We start from the raw sequence: 16,839 nt of genomic DNA, 5'->3' as shown, positions 1-16,839 counted from the left end.
CAGGAGGGGTCGCCGGCTCGCACGACGCCTCCCCCCCGCCGCGCCCCAACCCCTACGGCGCGGCGCCCCGGGCTCTCCCCTCCACACTGCCGGGACCGTGGCGGGGACTGGGTGCCGTTAAAGGAGAGGCCGGGGAAGAGGAGCAGGAGGAAGCGGTTACGCAGATGGCCCGACTCGCGCGGCTGGGTGGTGCGTGGGGGCAACAAGTCGCTCGCACGGCGGGTAAGAAGCTCCAGGGCGAGCCGCTCCCTGCCGGCGGCCGAGCGACCAGCGCACGCAGGCAGCGACGCGAGCTGCGCCGGCTAAAGAGAGACCAACCGGTGCCTTCGGGCGAGGAGATAAAAGGGGGCGGCGGTGTCCAAAAGGGTCGTGCTCCAGGTGAGGCTCGAACTCACAACCTCGGCATTGCTCTGCATGTACTGCTGTATAAGTACCGCGCGCTAACCGATTGCGCCACTGGAGCTCCGCTGAGCCGGCCTCGCGATGGCTCTATCAGGGTTCACCCAGGCCCGGTGCGGGCTCCGGCGGAGCATGCGCACTCGCGGCTCGCGGCTCCCGGCTCCGCGGCGTGGGCTCCGGCCGCGAGTCGGCGGCAGCGGCGGGCGCCGCGGCCCGGGGGGCGCGAGCGGGGGGCCCCGCGGGGGTCTCCCCCGGGGACGGAGGGCAGGTTGGCGGGGCCGCGCCCGACAGGCCACCGGGCCGTTGGGGGGCGCGCGGTCCGCCCTCCGGGCAGCGCGGGAGGAGGAGCCGCGGCCGCCGCGCCGGCTCCTCCCGGGAGTTTCCGTCCGCGAGCGGGCGCCGCGGGAGCCGGCGGGGGGCGGGAGGGCGGGCGGGCGCAGGGCAGGGGCCGCTTCCCGGGGCCCGCGGGACCCGCCGCCCTGCAGGCCCGGGAGCCGTCGGCGGGGAGCCGGGCGGCCCCGGGCGGGGGCGGGGGCGGGGGCGGGGCGGGGCCTCGGCCTCCCAGCCCGGCCCGCCCCGAGGTGCCAGGCACCAGCGCGTCCCCGAGGCCGCGGCGGCCGAGGCCGTTCCGGGGGACGGGACCGTAGCCCGCACCTGCGGCAGGTGCAGACTCAGCCCGCGGGCTTTGCTGGGCCACTACACGTTTGTCTTCGTTTTAAAACGAGTTCCCCGTATTTAAAAATCAAGAGGTTTGGATACCCATTTCTTAAAAAAAAAATAATAATAATAATATTGTCACACTGTACCTAGAGCCCAATTATAACTGTCCGGTGCCCTAGGCACTTTAGTCTTCCTGGACCCCTTACTTCATTTAAAAAAAAAAAATTTAATGGCATTTTATTACGGCAAAATAAAAATATATATAATTCAGGCTGGGTTTATTGTTACAATATTATTTTTCCTTCTGGTTTCAAAAGAATTTAAAATGTGAGCATTTTGACGGGCTCTAGACACTGTGCCTGCTGTACCTCGTTGGTAACTCCGCGGGACACCCGCGTCCCCCGGGGAGGTTAGCTGCAGCCACCTGCACAAAGTAGACACCACCGTCCCTGTGTCTTCCTCCAGGGTTGCCACCCTGGATTGTCTGCTGGGCCTCTGTTGGCATGTTGGTCACCCCGTTTGGTTGACCGGAGCCGGAAGAACAAACAACAGAACGCTGTGATAATAGGCTGGGGGAACTGCTATGAGCAAGTGATGGGAGACAGAATAAAGATCACGTATGTAGTCACTCTGAGGGTGACTGCTCAGTCACAGCTTGTGATAGGGCGACCGTGCCAAACGGTAGGATTGCATAGAGGCTTCAAATTCAAGCGGAATCAATCAGACTGACCGGGCAGACCATGAAGAGGCAGTAACAGGCCCCTGCCTTGGTGCTGGTAGGAAGCTCAGGGCCCTGTGCCTGCTGGGTTATCCGCCCAGAGGAGGTAAGTGAGGTGCTCCAGATAGTTTTGAACAAGAGCAAGAGCTCAGAAAGGGGGATGGTCAACACAGCTGCAGGATCCCATGAGGCACCAGGCTGGCGGTGGGATGCAGAGTTGTTTACAACACAGCAGGATTAGGGCTTCTTGGAGCATGCCTGGCCAAGTCCAGGGTACATCCAGGACAGCAGAGAGTGAGACTTTGAAATAAATAAGTTGGAACAGGCTGTGAAGGTAATTGCATGGTTTCCCTGAGGTGGGAATGCTTTTTTAAAAATTTTAAATTTTATCTGTTTATTTTTAAAGGTTTTTTTCTTTTAAGATTTTTTTTTTTTTTTTTACTAGATTGCCAATTTGTTACAACAGGATACAACTCAGGAACAGCCAGGTGGAAGAGATAAATAGGGCAGAGTGTGGGGAAATAAGTAACCTTATTTTTAAATAATTTCTACACCAGGTGTGGGGCTTGAACTCACAACCCCAAGATCAAGACTTGCATGCTGCACCATTGGAGCCAGCCAGGCGCCCCAGATTTTGAATTTTAAATTGAAAAGGGTTAATTTCCTGGGAAACAAAGTAAGTCATGGACCTATATGTAGTGTCTTCTCAAATCCAGTAGTATCTGCAGAGTCTGCTCTTCCGGCCTCTAAGTCCCTCAGGGAGAGCACACCTGGTAAACCCTGAGCAGCAACGTTGGCCTCCACCTTGCCTCTCACTTCTTCTATCCTGGATCTCTTCTTTTGTTGGTTCAGCAGATATTAACTGATCCTGGTTGCATGGGAGGGGAAGACAGCACCCCCTATGGACTTTGGAAACTAAAATAGCTTAATCCCCAAGGAGAGTGGGGCTGGGAAGGAAGCATCTAGTAAAGGCAGTGCAGAACGTGGAGGGGGGGGCAGTGTCAGGATGTCTGCTACCCGAGAGATTTTTCCAGCAAGAAGTCTCTAGAGAGCTTCAAATCACTTAAACTCCACAGACTGACTCTGAAGAGCCATGAATTAAGAGTCTGACCCATGACCCTCCCTGGTTGTGTGACCTTAAGTAAATCTCTTACCCTCTCTGGACCTCAGTTTCCTTCATAATCTAGGGTATCTAGGGGCACCTGAGTGGCTCAATGGTTGAGCGTCTGCCTTTGGCTCAGGTCATGATCCTGGCATTCCCGGATCGAGTCCGCATCGGGCTCCCCACAGGGAGCCTGCTTCTCCTTCTGCCTAGGTCTCTGCCTCTCTCAGTGTGCCTCTCATGAATAAATAAATAAATAAGATCTTTAAAAAAAAAAAAAATCTAGGGGATCTAGACCAAATAAGAGCTTTCCCGCCTATCTCGATTGGAGAACTCTTTTTATCATGTATATACTTCCCAACACCTTGAGATTATTAATCATTTAATAATTTTTGTGATGTATATGTTATTTTTAAAATAAAATTCTAAAAAAGTAAAATACAAAACATTTGATATGTATGTATAACTTTTTTTTAGTTTTTATTTATTTATTCACGAGAGACACAGAGAAGGCAGGCTCTCTGTAGGGAACTAATGTGGAACTCTATCCCAGGACCCCGGGATCGTGACCTGAGCCAAAGGCAGATGCTCAACCACTGAGCCACCCAGGTGCTCCTGTGTAACTTTAAAGCAATCTCAAGTAATGCCTACAGTATAACGGCTAGTCTCAACCTATTTCCATTTGCCATGTAGTTGCAAAATTGATTTACCTTATTTATGTAAGGGAAAATCATGCTTTGTTAACAAATAACTTTCTAGAAGTGTTTATTTAAATTCCAGTTAGTTAATATACAGAGTAATACTAGTTTCAGGTGTACTACCACCAGTAGTTAAGGTTCTGTTTCTTGGTTTACCTCTCTCTCTCCTCTCTTTTTTTTCCCCCCTTTGCTTGTTTTGTTTCTTAAGTTCCACATATGCATAAAATCATATGGTATTTGTCTTTCTCTGACTGATTTATTTAACTTAGCATAATACTCTCTGACTCCATCCATGCCGTTGCAAATAGCAAAAAGATTTCATTCTTTTTTATGGCTGAGTAATATTCTGTCATAAATATACACTACTCTTCTTTACCCATTCATCAGTCAATAGGCTGTTCCATAATTTGGCTATTGTAGATAATACTGCTATAAACATCAGGGTACATGTATCCCTTTGAATTAGTATTTTTATTTTCTTTGGGTAAATATCTAGGAGTGCAACTGCTGAATCATAGGGTAGTTCAATTTTTAACTTTTTGAGGAACCTCCATACTGTTCTCCAGAGTGGCTACACTAGTTAGCATTCCCACCAACAGTGCTGTTTAGCAAATAACTTTTAAAAGAACATTTATATTTAATACTGGGACAAATGTATATTAAAATATGAAATTTAATGACTCAGCATCAAAAACAGACAAAAACTGCTTTTCTAAATGAATGTTTGGAATTTATGCTTCTTGCACTTTAAGAAAATGCGTTTATTTTTATTACTTTCATGTTTTTGTGTCCAAACAATGAGATAAAACATACAGGTTCAGGCTACTATATACAAGCACCACTCTGCAAATATTATGAAGTGGGTCTGGCTCGTGTTTATTCCTAATAATGAAAGACTGTATTGGATAGAATGGTCACTCTATTTTCTTTTTTGGCTTTGGTTTCTGACATAGAAGAGATATCAGGATGAGCCAGATAAACATTTTAATCAGCTGGATGCAATGTGCATGTCTAGCAAATGAAGATCATCTTGAGTCATATTGTAGAGTTTTCATGTTATGGTCTTCATTTGCTTTATTTCAGCAAACTTTTCACATTTTTTATTTTTAGCCAGCATTCCAATATAAGCGTATACTAATCAGTATAGGACTAAAAAAAAAATTGCCATGGAGTAGTCAAAACTCACATAGAAAAAAAAAAAAAAAAGAAAGAAAAGAAAAAAAAAAACCTCACATAGGATCCATGGGAGTGGCTGAGTCATATGCACACATCTGCAGGTGCTGGGAGGTTCCCAGTGATCCCATTTTCGTGGGGCAAGAGATTGTCTGAAGAATTACTTATTTTAAAAAAAGATTTTATTTATTCATTTGTAAGAGAGAGAGAGTGCACGCAGGCATGAGCTGGAGGGAGAGGTGGAGGGAGAGGGAGAAGCAGACTCCCTGCTGAGCAGGGAGCCCACTCAACCCAGGGCTGGATCCCAGGACCCTGGGGTCACAGACCAAGCCAAAAGCAGACACTTAACCAACTGAGCTACCCAGGCGCCCCCAAGGAATTACTTTAATTACTTTTTTCAAATTAGAAATTTAGAAGATGTGCTGCCAGCAGTAACAGTGCAGACCACCTTGAATGCCTTCCAGAACCCCTGAGATCAGGGAGCTTCTGAGATCCCCTCTTATGCTAATTAGCCCACAGTCCTCTCCAGCACCACGTGGGGAAATGGCCCTTTATTTTCCCTTAGGGGAGAAAGAAGTGTGGGTCCCATGGCCCAACCTCTAGGACAGTGTGATGCAGACTGAACTGAATACACACAGGAGGGAGCCGGGTAATTTGGGGAACCACAGATCCCTTCACTCTGGATTGAAGCTGAAGTGAAGACCTGATAAGAGCCCAGTAGATGAGAAGAAACTTAAAAGACTGCTAACCCCAACACTGGTAAGCGTGTGACACATGGACACTGTTTTTGTTTTTGAGACAGTTCAACAGAATCTCTCCAATGCATACATCTTTGACGCAGCAGTTCTGCCTCTAGGAATCTGTCCTCTAGAGACACTGATACATGGGAACAAATATACCATATTTCACTAATTCTAAGATGCCCTATACTGAGAAATATTATTTTATGTACAAATAAGAAATGCTGCCATTTTAACTATGATGCCGTGTTTTCATATTACGTAGACGTTTTATTATAAACTTAAAAATGAACTTATTTAAACTCAGACATTTTAAAAAATCACGTATTACTCTTGAGAAGTACTGCTCTCTGCCCAGCTTTTCTGCCTCTTGGTTCCTCCCACTTACCTGTGGGCCAACGCATCAGGGAGGAAAGCCACTCAGGGTGTCACACTCACCTCTGCACTTCTCCCTGAATTGTGGCTCCTCGACACAGGACTGCCTCCGTAGCTCTTCATTGCCTTCAAGCAGATGTGTGTGTGTGTGTGTGTGTGTGTGTATTGTACTTCTAGCCACTATCAGTGGGAGTAGCTTGATAGAAAACTGTACGGCAAGAGTTAGCTCCCCTTAATTCATCCTCCAAACAGGGACATTGCTGAGAGTGAGAGGGGGCACTGCCAGTGACACTGATCAAGGACCATAACTCGTGACTGTCATGAACAGCCAAAACACATGGCAACCCTAATCCTAGCCTCCTTTGCACTGCTATAAATACATAAACCATAAATAAAGAATAGACCCTTGGCTTCCTTCCTATGACATATCTAAAGAAAGCACCAAACCCTGGCTGGACCTGCACACCATCTGATGACCTGAAAGTATAGATTTCTGGGAATTGAAACAGACAACACCTGGGCAAACGCTTTTCTCAAGATGTCAGGACCAGGCAACAGGTCCATTGCCTCTCCTCTTTTGTGGAAAGAAAATGCCTTTATCTACATTTCCCAATCTCTTGGGGGGGGGGAAGGAGGAAATCTTTGATTATGACCTTTTCCGAAACCATGGCGTTATGATGCTGTGAGTATTTCTGAAGGGTTACAAGATTCAGAATTCACAAAAGTCTTTTATCTGAACTATTAACTAGCACTGGATTCTTCTCCAAGTTTATGGTTTCTGAATCTGCAACTTTACAGACTATTATTGATAACACACATGGTTCTAAACAGTTCTTTTGAGGTAACAATAGTTTTTCTTTCAGCTATCTTAGAAGTTTTGCTATTCTTGCAAAAAAAAAAATTTCATGAACTGTTCTTCCTGTTTATGTGTGTGCTGTATCTTCCCAGATGTCCTCTGTTATTTCATTCCAGGCACTCCTATAGTATTTCACTATTTTGCCTCCTAGCCACCTTAAGAGACTTCCAGGAGGTGCACATGACTTTGGGTCAATAAATATTTTAAAACCAACATACAGTTTGGAATTGTCATGTTGCTTTTGGTTCTATACTTGTCTATCAATCTTTTTGCCAGAAGGAGGTGCCCAATACAATGATGCTGAAGATCCAGACTTGCAATGAGAAGTGCCTGAGAGCTTCCTTCTAACGCTCACTGTTGTTCCAAGGTGGCTTAAGTGGTTTTCAACTGCTAGGCACTTTCCTTTCGATGTTAGACATGACAACCAGGAAAGGCTCTTCTTGGTTATGTGAGAGGGGGAAAAAAATACTAAATATAAAGGACCTATTGATTAGTGATGCTTTCAAGAAAAATCAGAAGGGCAACATAGTAACTGGAAAACCTCACTAAAATGAAGTTGGAAGATTCCAGCAGGGGGACCTCTCACACCCACTACTCATAGTCAACTGCAGACCCAACAGGAAGAGATGGACTTGACCTTGCATACTACTCTACTACTACAGCCAGAGGACTTTTAGTTTATAACAGCTTCTCCAACTTACTCCTTTCCTCTCTTTTAAAAAAAAAAAAAAGATTTTATTTATTTATTCATGAAAGACACAGAGAAAGAGGCAGAGATATAGGCAGAGGGAGAAGCAGGCTCCTTGCAGGAAGACTGGTGCAGGACTCCATCCCAGGACCCCAGGATCATGACCTGAGCCAAAGTTAGATGCTCAACCACTGAGCCACCCAGGTGCCTCTACACCTTTCCTCCTTAAAAGAATGCACCCCTCCATTGTTCCTCAGACCTGCCTATGGTTTTGATTGGCTTGTTTGCCCTAGATTGCTATTCTCTTTTATTCCCAAGTAAATCCATCTTTTGCTGGTAAAATAAACTGGCAGTTTTTATTTGTAAGGTTAACAATACATGGTTTAGCCATTCTCCTGTTAATAGACATCTTGGGTTATTTCTTGCTTGGACCTATCATAAATAAAGCTGCTAAGAGCATTCTTGTGCACAGTATTTTGTTTTCATTTCTTTTGGGTAAATACAGGAGTGAAATTGCTGGATCAGAAGGTATTTTTGTGTATAGTTTTCATAAACGCATTTTTTATTGTAAAACTTGTAAACGTAAAATTCACCATTTTAACCATTTTTAAGTGTACAATTCAGTGGCATTAAGTACATTTACCTTGTTATGCAATCATCATCTCCAAAAGTTTTTCATTACCCCAAACTGAAAATCTGTTCCCCTTTTAAAAAATACTTCTTCATTCCCCTCCCCTCGGCGCCTAGTAACTATTATTCTACCTTCTATCTCTATAAATTTGACTATTCTAGTTACCTCATAAATGGAATAATACAATATTTGTCCTTTTGTGTCTGGGTTCAGTTAGCATACTGTTTTCAAGGTTTATATTACAGCATGTGTCAAGATTTCATCCCTTATATTAGTATAATATTCATATATGAATATTATATTAGTATAATATAATATAGAATATTAGTATAATATTCATATATACATGCCACATTAAGTTTATTCATTCATCAGTCAATGGACACTTAGGTTGCTTCCACCTTTTGGCTGTTGCAAATAATGCTACTATGAACAGAGGTATACAGATATCTGTTTGAGTTCCTGCTTCCACTTTTGGATCTGTACTCAGAAGTGGAATTGCTGGATTATATGAGAATTTTGTTGAACTTCTTTATATGATAATTCTGTTGAACTATACTGTTTTTCTCAGCAGTTGCACCATTTACATTGCCACTTGTAATGCACAAGAGTTGCAATTTCTCCACATCTTCACCAATGCATATTTTCTCTTTGGGGGTTTTTTAGTAACTGTTATTCCAATGGAGATGAAGTAGTACCTCATGTGGTTTTGATCTGCTTTTCCCAACTTAGTGGTGGTGAGCATCTTGTCATGTCCTGATTGGCCATTTGTATATCCTTGGAGAAATGTCTTCAAATCTTCTGCCCTTTGCTTTTTTTTTTTAATATTTTATTTATTTATTCATGAGAGACACAGAGAGAGAGAGGCAGAGACACAGGCAGAGGGAGAAGCAGGCTCCTTGCAGGGAGCCCGACATGGGACTCGATCCCAGGTTTCCAAGATCACGCCCTAGGCTGAAGGCGGCGCTAAACCGCTGAGCCACCCGGGCTCAGCAGAAGGGGCAGAAGGGCCCCTTTCTTGATTAGATTTTTAAGGTTTTGTTATTGAGTTTTAGGATTTCTTTATATATTCCAGATATTAACCCCTTACTAGATATAGGATTTGCAATAATCTCTTCCATTTTTGTTTTCACTTTCTTGATAGTGACCTTTGGTGTGCAAAAGTTTTTAACTTTGATGAAGTTCTGTATTTTTTTAAAAGATTTTATTTATTTATTTATTCACGAGAGACACAAAGAGAGAGGCAGAGACATAAGCAGAGGGAGAAGCCGGCTCCCTGCGGGGAGCCTGATACGGGACTCGATCCCAGGACCCCGGGTTCACGACATGAGCCAAAGGCAGATGCTCAACTACTGAGCCACCCAGGTGCCCTGATGAAGTTCTGTATTTTATAAGAAACTGCCAGACCAAAAAAAAAAAAGAAAAAAAAACTGCCAGACCCTTATTTCCAAAGTAGTCGTGCCATTTTATACTCCCACCAGCGATGCTGAGCATTCCAATTGCTCTACATCTTTGTCAACACTTGGTATTGTCTAATTCATTCATTCTTTAATCTAATTCATTCTACTGGGTATGTAATAATATCTCATTGTAGATTTAATTTGTATATCCCTGATGACTAATGCTGTTGAGCATTTTTGATGTACCTATTGGCTATTTGTATATCTTTGTTCAAATCTTTCACCCATTATTTTGTTGGCTTTTTTTTTGGGGGGGGGGGGTTGGGGTCTTTCTGACTAAGTTGTAGGAGTGACTGATATTTCTCAGTTTCTCCATCTGCAGATAGCAGGCATGAATTCCACCAGGACACAAGAAATGCCTAGGTTAGCCACCATCCACAGTGCCCTGGATTCATAAGAGCCCCACTCTCATTCAAGGCATGTAGGATCCATGCCAGGAAAAATTAAGGGAATGCCACAGGATGCTGGGGGGTGGAGGGGTGAAGTGGTGGGGAGTGTCTACCAATGATTTAAAGGGGGTAGTGTTCAGTGGCCCCTGGCAAAGAGAAGCTGTAGAATATCTCAATGGGAGAGAGGAGAGAGGAAAGTATAGGAGAGAGCCCACTGGCCCTGGAGCCAGAGAAAATGGAAATGTAGCAGATATATGAGCTAAACTGAAAGCAGAGCTAACCTATGAATGTCTCCCCAAGGACCTTCCACCTGCGAGGTGACAGGAGACATAAACTTCCTGTTCTATTTACAGAGAGCCCCAGAAAGCAAACAGTAACCACAGTGTAGATGAAGGGATTTCTCCTTGGCTGCCCTACTCTGCCGTGTTCTGTCCAGTAGGTCTCAGCTGCTCCATCCCAGGGCCAACAGCCAATTGTGATAACATCAGAGAGGCAACATATTGGAGGGCCAAACACTTTATTTGATGCCTTGATCTTAGGATCTAACCCTCCCTGGGTTGCAAATCATAACTATAAATAATTTTTTTAAGAGAGAGAAGTAAGGGAGGGGCAGAAGGAGAGGGAGAGAGAGAATCTTAAGCAGGATCCACACAGTGCAAAGCCTGATACAGGGCTTGATCTCACAACCCTAAGATCATGACCTGAGTCAAAACCAAGAGTTGGACGCTTAACCGAGCCACCCAGGAGCCCCAACAAATCTTTTAATATCTAAAATTAAGCATATAAAAATATACCAGTCAAGAGACAGAAACCATGCCAGTCTTGACAAAGACTCTACTACAGAGAACTGTTAGCTAGGTTTAAAGTTAACTAGGTAACTGAAAAGAAAAAAAAAAGAGTTCTGCAGTATCACAGACACCATAGCAGCTGGAAGAAGCAGCTACCACCCATGGGGCTGAGGGCACCAAAGAAGAAACAATTACTGGGGTGCCTGGGTGGCTCAGTGGTTGAGTGGTCTGTCTTTGGCTCAGGTCATGATCCTGGGGTCCCGGGATCGAGTCCCCATCAGGGTCCTTGCAGGGAGCCTGCTTCTCCCTCTGCCTATGTCTCTGCCTCTCTCTCTGTGTCTCTCATGAATAAATAAATAAAATCGTTCAAAAAAAAAAAAGAACAATTACTAAAACTTGGAAGGTGGGGGAGGACTTGTGCAGACTTGAAACTCTGACCTCCAAAGGGGGCACACCAGCTTCTACTGTTGGTATCTCTCTCTGATGGGGGTCTCTTCAAAGCTGATACTTCAAGAACTGCCAGTTGTAGAGGACAGGACAAGGAAGCTGAGGGAAGGACCCGGGGTGTGGAGCTCAAGAGCCACCGGCAAGCAGAGCACAGACAGAAAGCAATCAGTGAGGAGCCAGCCCCCGCTTCGCCCATCCCCATCCTTGCAGACTCCCCTCCTTACCTCCATCTGGCAGGGCCTAACAGAACCAGCTGGGAAGCAACAATGGAGTTTGCAGCATCCCGGCACGTGCATCATAACGCAGAATGTAAACAATGGGTTTGGAGCTGAGAGACAATAATTTAATAACTGGCGCAAAGGGCTTAATATCGCACAGAATGCAGTAACCCTGCAGGCAAACAGAAACATTTTGAGAACAACCCAACCATCCTCTGTTCACCCAGAAAGACAAGGGTTATCTTAAGAGCAAAACAGACCAAAGGTCCAAGCATCTGCCATATTGATTTCCTTCTGTTACTCCCTGTGGTGGTTCTAGCTCAGTGGTTCCCAAGCTTTCATGTCTAAGAATTACTGCATATTGTACTTTATGAGTGACATAAAGAATGTTCTAATTTGATTTTAACCATATGCAACTTTTGCAACCTTACTAGCTTTATTTTTTTAATTTTTTTTCAAGATTTTATTTATTTATTCATGAAAGACAGACAGCGAGAGAGGCAGAGACACAGGCAGAGGGAGAAGCAGGCTCCATGCAGGGAGCCCAACATGGGACTCGATCCCGGGTCTCCAGGATCAAGCCCTGGGCTGAAGACGGCACTAAACCGCTGAGCCACCTGGGCTGCCCCTCTTACTAGCTTTAGAACCAAATGCTCCCCAACATCACAATACCCCAGCCCCACTGGAGTGGATCAGAGGCAGAACTCTTTAAGAAGAAATAGTATAGGGGTGCCTGGGTGGCTCAGTAGTGAACATCTGCTTTTGGCTCAAGGTGTGATCCTGGGGTCCTGGGATGGAGTCCTGCATCGGGCTCCCCAGAGGGAGCCTGCTTCTCCCTCTGCCTATGTCTCTGCCTCCTTCTCTGTGTCTCTCATGAATAAATAAATAAAATCTTTTTAAAAAGTATTTGTAAATAAAAATATGAAACCATTGAAATTTAAAACTCAGTAGAGGGGCTGAACCATAGAATACTTTAACTGAATAGAAAAACAGTAAACTGAAAGACTAGGCAAAAGAATATTCCCAGAATGCAGGACAAAGGGAAATGAGGAAAAGAAAGAAAAGTTCAACAACATGCAGATAAGATCTAAAAATTCTAGCATTCATCAAAAAATTTTTTCAGAAATTGATAATAGAACAGATGAGAAACAATTTTATAAAAGCCAAGAATTTCCCAGATCTGAAGAAAGACACACAGACACACACAAACACACAAAGAATAATTCCCCAAAAATGTTTGGACTATAAAAAGCAATCGCAAGTTAATAGGTTATGAAAACATATTAACATATTAACATCTAAGTATTGCCTGTATAAAATTTTTAAATTACAATCTAAACAAAATCAACATGGAAGTTGCCAGTAGGGAATTCCAGAAGGAAGTTAAAACTTGCCCAGATTTCTTTGTTCTTGCCTTAGGTTCTGGGGGGGGCGGGGGATATAGATGCTATTTAACAATACATATTATTAGAAATCTACAAATTTAGATAAATGCATGTATTTAAAGAATAACCCCCAGATATATAGGAATAGGGTGTCAAAGGAAAAATCGATGAAAGAAAATGTCATCAAAAGCCGGGTGTCATGGACATGACTACCTCCCAAGAATTATTTCCTACCTCCTATCTGAATTTTGTGTAAGGATCCCACCCCTTCCCCCTGGCCACAGACTTTGAGGGAAGCCAACTCCACCGGCAGCTTCAAGTACAAATCTTAATTTGACTAAATCAGAGTAGCCCACTCCCTTTGCCCCAATAACTAGTTCAAGTATGGTCATGTGAGCCTCAGATTGCCAGTAAGCACACCTGGTTCTTACCTGGGGGCAATTTTGACCCCCAGAGACATTGGGCAATGTCTAGAGACATTTTTGGTTGTCCCGACTGGAGAAGAACTCTGGCATCTAGGGGAGAGAAACCATGGATGTGCTAAACATCCTACAATGCAAAAGAACAGCCCCCTACAAAAATTATTCAGCCCAAAATGTCAACGGTGCCAAGGTCAGGAAGTCCCGGCCGAAAGGAAAACCTATGGACACTTTACAACCCTTGACCTCTCAAAGAAGCAGCCTTGGGATAAAGCTGATGCTGCAAATAGCAGATCTGAGAGATGGAAAGAAGCAAGGTCCATGATGACACTGCTGGTCACAGGCTCATTCTCCCACTGGGTATCCAGTTACACAAGTGTTTAACTTTCCATTGGTTACGCCGCTGTTTAACTGGGGTTTCTGTTACAGCCAGGAGCATCCTGATAAACTAGGAAAGAAAGAGGAGAAAAAACAAGGAGGAGGGGTGTGTGTAGACAGAATAACACCCCATCCTCTCATCCATTCCCCCTACCAAAGACGGCCACATCCTAATCCCCAGAACCTGTGACTATGTTGCCTTACTTGATGAAAGGGCCTTGTGCAGGTGTGATTATACTAAGGCGTTAGAGATGGAGGGACTATCCTGAGTTATCTGAGTGGGTCCAATGGAATCACAAAGGTTCTTAAAGGGAAAGAGGAGGGATCCCTGGGTGGCGCAGCGGTTTGGCGCCTGCCTTTGGCCCAGGGCGTGATCCTGGAGATCCGGGATCGAATCCCACGTCAGGCTCCCGGTGCATGGAGCCTGCTTCTCCCTCTGCCTGTGTCTCTGCCTCTCTCTCTCTCACTGTGTGCCTATCATGAATAAATAAAAATTAAAAAAAAAAAAAAAAAAGGGGAAAGAGGAAGGCAGGAGGGTCACAGGGAGAGTGGTGTGACAAAGAGAGCAGAGGATGGAGTGATGCCCTTTAGCAATAGAGGAAGGGCATTGCACAATGGAGGAAGGGTTCTAGAAGCTGTGAAAGGGAAGGAAAACGGGTTCTCTCCTCAAATCCCCAGAAAAAAAACCACAGCTCTGACAATACTCTGATTTTAGCTCACAATACCCATTCAGACTTCTGACGTACCGAACTGTAAGATAATAAATGTGTGTCATTGTAAGCTCCTCTAGGTTTGTAGTAATTTGTTTTAGCAACAATAAGAAACTAACACAGCATGGCAATTAGAAAACAGAAAATAAAATGTCAAGAGTATGTAAAAAAAATAGCAATAATTACACAAACATAAAAGAGTTGATCACCTTTTAAATAACAGAGGCTCTCAGACTAGAGATTTTTAAACTCCAGCTACATGCCATGGGTGCAGAAACACACTCACCTTTGAGGAGTGACAAAGTCATAATGCAAGGCGTATGGATTCGAGAAGGGAAGAAGTTATTGTGGCATTTTTTTTTTTTACACTTTATTTTTAAGTAATCTCTATACCCAACTCAGGGCTCAAACTAACAACCCTGAGATCAAGAGTCACACGCTCCACTGACTGAGCCAGCCAGGAGCCTTGTGGCATCTTTTTGATCAACTTCCAATACCTGGAAACTACACAAGCACACAAAGGTATAGCAATATTAATATCAGACAAAGTTGAAGTCAAGGTGAAAAGAAACTAAGAGGAAATCGTTCATATTGATCAAGAAACACTACAACAAGAAGGAAAATAGTCATGAGGATTTTTACATCTAACAACATAGATTCAAAATATGTAAAGTAAAATCTGCTCAAAGAATAGGGAGAAATTGACTGGGGCTCAGGTCATGATCTTAGGGTCATGAGATTGAGCCTGTGTTCAGCTTCATGCCGGGCATGGAGCCTGCTTAAGATTCTCTCTCTCTCTTTCCCTCTACCACTGCCACCCCACTCACTCACTCTCTCTCATAAAAAAATAATAAGAAAATAAAAATAAGGATAATGATTATTTGGGTGACACAGCAGGTTAACCTAATAGAAACATTTAGAACTGCATTCTAGGAGAAGAATACACATTCACAAAGTTGACCGTAGGCTAAGCTGCAAAGGAAATATTAACACATCCATCCACCCAAAAATAATACCCAGGCCATCTTCATACACCACAGTGCGATAAAATTAGAAACGAAAAACAAAATGGTAGGGCAGCTGGATGGCTCAGTCAAGCATCTGCCTTCAGCTCAGGTCAGGATCCCAGGGCCCTGGGACGGAGCCCAGATCAGGCTCCCTGCTCAGTGGGAAGCCTGCATCTCCCTCCTCGCTCTCCTTGTTTGTTCTCTCTCTCTTTCTCTTTCATGTTCTCTCTCTAATGATAAATAAAATCTTTTTTAAAAAAAAGCCAAAATGATAGCCAAATAACAACAAAAAACCAACAGCAAAAATAAACCAACCATACGTCTAGAAGTTTCAAAACAGACTTGTAAATAACTCAAGGGATAGGAGGCCCAGAGCACAGATTTCCAAGTAACCCATACAGCTCATAATCTAGCCCTTGCATTCATATAAAGCTCTCTGTTTTTAAATATTTGCTGAATTACATGAAAGTCAGAGAGGCAAAGACAGACCCAGAAGCTCAGGGAAAGGAATTGGCCGGAGCAACTGGTTCTGTCCATCTGAAAGGTTGTAGGGGTTTGACAGCTATCACCAGCCAGGTTCACCAAAGCCTAGAAGCATCTACTGAACTCAGTGATTTGGAAGGGGAGTCATTGCCATCCAGGGGAGACCAGAGCAAGGCACCAGCAGGCAGGACACGTTCTAACAAGCTCTGATCCTATAGCAGATCCGTTTGCTTCTGATTCCACAGTGCAAATGAGCTCCTGTGAGAGGGGAGAGGTGGCTACTGCAAGGAGGTAAGGTCTAGAAACTAGAAAGAGCCCACAGATCGACAGGTAGGAGGATTCCAGCTGGCTGTGACTAGACCATGCCGTAACATTTTCCTGAACACTGGTGTCGAATAAATGGTGCCAGACACTCAAATTGAATAGGAAGACTGCCAATTGAACAGATGTGATATTTTATCCTTACAGTACAAGCCAGAGAGCTTATTTGACAGTGACCATACAGCAGATTGTTTAGCCTGTGTTTAGGGTTCATCTGGATAATTCAGACCCCAACTTGTGGCCTCAATTACTCACCTTATTTGACTTCATAAATTAAAATGCAGGGTAACTATCATTTCCTTTGTACTATGTAACAGAACATCTGTTCAGCTAATAATTTTTCTCTTTAGGTGGGAATTTGTTCATGCCTCTATCCACCCACTACCCAAGCATCCAGTTAACATCCAAAACAAACCTCACCTATCATGCATGGATGGGTCCTTGTTGCTTCAGGAGTCACTGTTTACGTCTCCTCTGGCTTACTTACAGGGGACAGACAAAGAATACCGTTAGAGTTGTTTTGGTGCCAAACAATATGCAATACTTTTGAGAAAGAAATGCTCAGGAAAAAAAAAAAAAAAGCTCTAAATGAATAACTAAAAAGAAAAAAAATAACTAAAAAGAAGATGTAAAGGCGGACAAAGAGGGAAAGGCGGTGGGCGTGGAGAGGCGACTGCAGGGTCCTCCCAGCCCAGGTGGGTGGCGGTCCTCTCCCCTCCCGCCGGGCTGGGGTTTGCGCGGGAGGCGTCGGAGGGGCGGGGCAGGGGCGGGGCGGGGGCCCGCAGGGCTGCAGC

At 44.4% G+C, this 16,839-nt stretch overlaps 1 long non-coding RNA gene and 1 other non-coding gene across 2 annotated transcripts; one reads left to right on the top strand and one right to left on the bottom strand.

Moving 5' to 3' along the window:
* Positions 1–370: 370 nt before the first annotated feature.
* TRNAI-UAU (transfer RNA isoleucine (anticodon UAU)) lies at positions 371–463 on the bottom strand. The gene is given in 2 exon segments: positions 371–406; positions 426–463. It is a non-coding gene; the product is annotated as a tRNA-Ile (tRNA).
* Positions 464–1,009: 546 nt separating this feature from the next.
* LOC125755949 (uncharacterized) lies at positions 1,010–7,880 on the top strand. Its single transcript, XR_007413593.1, has 2 exons — positions 1,010–1,883; positions 2,335–7,880. It is a non-coding gene; the product is annotated as an uncharacterized LOC125755949 (long non-coding RNA).
* Positions 7,881–16,839: the final 8,959 nt, after the last annotated feature.

The sequence above is a fragment of the Canis lupus genome, chromosome 10, assembly GCF_003254725.2.
Source record: "Canis lupus dingo isolate Sandy chromosome 10, ASM325472v2, whole genome shotgun sequence".
In the NCBI taxonomy this organism is placed as follows: Eukaryota; Metazoa; Chordata; class Mammalia; order Carnivora; family Canidae; genus Canis; species Canis lupus.
The sequence above is the reverse complement of the archived record's forward strand: the minus strand, read 5'-3'. Positions and strand labels throughout refer to the sequence as shown.